The sequence below is a fragment of the Gobio gobio genome (genome assembly GCF_949357685.1).
Source record: "Gobio gobio genome assembly, chromosome: 4".
NCBI lineage: Eukaryota > Metazoa > Chordata > Actinopteri > Cypriniformes > Gobionidae > Gobio > Gobio gobio.
Genome location: NC_137100.1, coordinates 3705948 through 3710877, shown reverse-complemented (window position 1 = coordinate 3710877; position 4930 = coordinate 3705948). Strand labels below are relative to the sequence as shown.

At 51.0% G+C, this 4930-nt stretch overlaps 1 protein-coding gene across 1 annotated transcript in view; it reads right to left on the bottom strand.

Moving 5' to 3' along the window:
• Positions 1-4930, bottom strand: part of hsf5 (heat shock transcription factor family member 5) — a gene marked incomplete at both ends in the record, with an annotated part of 24387 nt that overhangs the window by 5980 nt on the left and 13477 nt on the right. The window lies entirely within an intron of this gene.

Genomic DNA, 4930 nt, shown 5'->3' with positions numbered 1-4930 from the left:
GGTCCTCCCACGCCTGAGGGTCCAGGTCCTCCCACGCCTGAGGGTCCAGGTCCTCCGACGCCACAGGGTCCAGGTCCTCCGACGCCACAGGGTCCAGGTCCGCCGACGCCACAGGGTCCAGGTCCGCCGACGCCACAGTGTCCAGGTCCGCCGACGCCACAGTGTCCAGGTCCGCCCACGTCACAGGGTCCAGGTCCGCCGACGCCACAGGGTCCAGGTCCTCCGACGCCACAGGGTCCAGGTCCGCCGACGCCACAGTGTCCAGGTCCGCCCACGCCTGAGGGTCCAGGTCCTCCGACGCCACAGGGTCCAGGTCCGCCTACGCCACAGTGTCCAGGTCCGCCCACGTCACAGGGTCCAGGTCCGCCGACGCCACAGGGTCCAGGTCCTCCGACGCCACAGGGTCCAGGTCCGCCGACGCCACAGGGTCCAGGTCCGCCGACGCCACAGGGTCCAGGTCCGCCGACGCCACAGTGTCCAGGTCCGCCCACGTCACAGGGTCCAGGTCCGCCGACGCCACAGGGTCCAGGTCCTCCGACGCCACAGGGTCCAGGTCCGCCGACGCCACAGGGTCCAGGTCCTCCGACGCCACAGGGTCCAGGTCCGCCGACGCCACAGGGTCCAGATCCGCCGACGCCACAGGGTCCAGGTCCTCCGACACCACAGGGTCCAGGTCCGCCCACGCCACAGGGTCCAGATCCGCCCACGCCACAGGGTCCAGGTCCGCCCACGCCACAGGGTCCAGGTCGGCCCACGCCACAGGGTCCAGGTCCGCCCACGCCACAGGGTCCAGGTCCGCCCACGCCACAGGGTCCAGGTCCGCCCACGCCACAGGGTCCAGGTCCGCCCACGTCACAGGGTCCAGGTCCGCCGACGCCACAGGGTCCAGGTCCGCCCACGCCACAGGGTCCAGGTCCGCCGACGCCACAGGGTCCAGGTCCGCCCACGTCACAGGGTCCAGGTCCGCCCACGCCACAGGGTCCAGGTCCGCCCACGCCACAGGGTCCAGGTCCGCCCACGCCACAGGGTCCAGGTCCTCCGACGCCACAGGGTCCAGGTCCGCCCACGCCACAGGGTCCAGGTCCGCCCACGCCACAGGGTCCAGGTCCGCCCACGCCACAGGGTCCAGGTCCTCCGACGTCACAGGGTCCAGGTCCGCCGACGCCACAGGGTCCAGGTCCGCCCACGCCACAGGGTCCAGGTCCGCCCACGCCACAGGGTCCAGGTCCTCCGACGCCACAGGGTCCAGGTCCGCCGACGCCACAGGGTCCAGGTCCGCCCACGCCACAGGGTCCAGGTCCGCCCACGCCACAGGGTCCAGGTCCGCCGACGCCACAGGGTCCAGATCCGCCCACGCCACAGGGTCCAGGTCCGCCCACGCCACAGGGTCCAGGTCCGCCCACACTCCCAGGCCCGTCCAGGTCTTGTCTGGGTCCGGTGCCCCTGCATTGAATCCACTTTTTTGTACTTAAACGCTCGTTTTTTGGGTCAACAGCTTATAAAAACGTCTGGGTTTTTGCTTCTGGGTTTTGTTTAGCTTGTTTGCTGTACACCTTGTCACATATCAGCTTTTATACATTGTTCAGTTGTTTGTTATAAGTCCGAAATGACAAAAAGGCCGCTTCACGCAATGCAAAGTTAATGGAGACGGTTTGATTGTTTCCCCCCCCGGTGGGCGTGGTCTTCAGATTATGACGCGTGCCGCTCTGTCTCTATTGGTTATCACTTGCCCACCGCGGCACCGCCCCCACAGTCGTCTTGATCTTCATAGTAATAAAATAAATGTGTTCAGTTGGAGAATAGACACTACAATTAAAACTGAACGTGTCTTTTCAATAACGTGTGAGTGAGCCGAACGAAAGTCACGTCACAGACGCAGTCAAATTTCATTCATCACGAGAGCGAAGAGCTGAGGTAAGCGCGGCTGTCAGTCATTCTCGGGGCGTGTCCAGTCTGGTGCGTTTTCAGATCGCATATGGAAGCGAAACTTTCATAGGAATTCATTGAAAAGTTGAAACACTCACTTTGCTCAGTGCAAAATTACGATATTTGCGTCATCTGAGGATTTTTTTCCAGAAATAAAATTGATAATTCTCTCGTCTCAGGGGATATGAGGGGGGAAAGTGCCATAATTTGAATATAGTACCGGGTTTCTACTGATACAAAGCTTAATGCTAAATCAGTTACCCTTTAAAAAATAATTTCACAATGCCGTCACAACACGCTCAGCCTTTATCAGGGTTTTCACTCGCTTTGCATTTATTTAAATACAAAAAAGCTGACAACAAATCAGTTCATTTCACTGCTATTCAAATCTGACTTTCACTCTTGTGCTGTGTTGAATATATTAACTATATATTAATGCCAATAAATACTGAAATAAATAAGAGCATTACAAATAACATATCACTTTCACTGTAGATAATCAAAGCATGTGATTTTAGCATTAAAACACCATTAAAATTTAATTACTCAGCATGCAATATTAACTTATAACTACTTCAAATCACACAAAAGCTAAACTTTCTTTTTATGATGTTATGTGCATATGCTGATGAATCCTGCCTGTCGTCTGTGGATCATAACAAAGACATAAAAATAAATAATTAATAAAAAAAAATCTGAATGATTCTGTAAGATGTGATATAATCTGAAACTGTCCTACCTATAGTAGCTGCAGGGAGTGTTTCACGAGTCTTGCTCTGCTGTCAGTTTCTGATTTGTAGCAGCCTGATTTATAGATGATTTCATTATTACAGCATTAATCTAACTTCAATGTTACTCAACAATAAAACATCATCAGTCTTTACATACTATTAGCCCTGGGCAACCTGTGAATCTCGTGAACACACACTTAACCCTTTCACATGTAAGTTTAAAATATTTTGGTTGACCCCCCAGCGTGAGTTTTTCAATGCGACTGCTATTTTGAACGTATCACTTTACTGTTTCCATGGTGACGCGTTATTGCTTGTCACATGACACAATGCAGTCACAATAGCGCTGTGTGAATGATGATCTGCTTTTATTTCATTTTTCCTTTTTTATTAAACATATTCACAAGTTTGTTAACTATAGCATTAATTATCTGATATTCCGATTGTCAAATACGGGCAAGTGGATGTGTTTTGTTGTTTAAACACTGATTGCTTTAGTTGGGCTGTATGCGCGATGGGCGCCGCCATTTTAGTTTGTGCTGCAGTTCAGAGAATCGGATCTATTGGATTTAAAACATGCAAATTCATCCACTTCTCCCGAAATACATTAAATTAAGTAGCCGGTGAACTGGGAGAAGAATAGAGTAAACTTTAAAGTTACTTACACAATGGGCCCTATCTTGCACCCAGCGCAATTGACTTTGTACACCGACGCATGTGTCATTCCTATTTTGCACCCGCGCAAAGCGCGCTTTTCCCTCCACAGAAGCACGTCGCTAAACTAGTGAATGAACTTGCGCTCCCTGGGCGGTTCAGCGCAAAAAAGGAGGCGTGTTCCGGCGCAAACAATCCCTGGTGCTATTTTGCTGTTCCATTAAACAATTGCGCCACTGACCAGAAAAAAACTAGTCTAAAGTCAGTGGCGCGTTGCGCGTTGTTCATTATGCTATTTTAAGGGCGCATGCTTGACCATAATGTATAGCGTGCACAACGCGCATACACTTTGCTCATGTAACCTACACAGATGCAACAGTTATTTTTGCAAATCATAAATTGTTACACTAAAAAAATATTAACACATGACATGACGGAAATCATTGTGGTGTGCCACGAAGATGTGAAAAAATAGGCATAAATCTAGCTTACAAATGATTCAGGCTAATTGTAATAAGGATAAGACCTGTTTGCCCAATAGTGGCAAGACATATATGTATATAAGGACATCTGACAAATTGGTTTGTCCGTCAAGAACCAGGAAAAAAAATCGACTGAAAAACTGAAAAAACTGAAAGACTGAAAAAAAAAAAAAAGACTGTGAAATCACCTTTACCATAATGTACAACATTACAACTTCACTTCTCTGTCTTTCACTGCTCTTACAAGAACATCAGTCTCCTCGGCTGTGAACCGCTCCTGGCGTGCGCCTGGTAAATACGCCATAATAATAGCAATCCATAATGGAACTTGCGCACCTGCTTTTACAGGGAATGTTGGATGACGCTCGGATTGGTTTATTCACGTTACGCCCAAACCACACCTATGAATAATGAAGCTACTTCAGACCAACCCATTTTAGATTTGCGCCGGGCGCAAGAGCCATTTATCCCGCCGGGAAAATAGCAACAGCGCCGAGACCCGCCCACAAAGTTACTTGCGCTTCGCGTTTTGAAACTTGCGTTTCAGATCGTTAAAATAGGGCCCAATGTGTATCTGATATGAATAAAACTTAAAAGGATTATTATTGCCGCTTCCATAGACATCAGTGTGTATTTTACAAAGACTAATCACACTGGTGTGATCGTACACTTCAGGGACTGGCCAAGACTAATCACACCGGTGTGATCGTACACTTCAGGGACTGGCCAAGACTAATCACACTGGTGTGATCGTACACTTCAGGGACTGGCCAAGACTAATCACACTGGTGTGATCGTACACTTCAGGGACTGGCCAAGACTAATCACACTGGTGTGATCGTACACTCGTCCGCGCGAGTGAGAGTGTGTCCGCGCGAGTGAGAGTGTGTCCGCGCGAGTGAGAGTGTGTCCGCGTCCGCGCATGTGGGTGTCCGCGCGAGTGAGAGTGTCCGCGCGCGTGAGAGTGTGTCCGCGCGCTTGTGTGTCCGCGCGAGTGTTAGTGTGTGTGTCTGTGTGTCTCCGTGCAAGTGTGTGTGTGTGTGTGTGTGCGTGCGTGCGTGTGTCTCCCCGCGCGAGTGTGTGTGTGTGTGCGTGTGTCTCCCCGCGCGAGTGTGTGTGTGTCTCCGCACGAGTGTG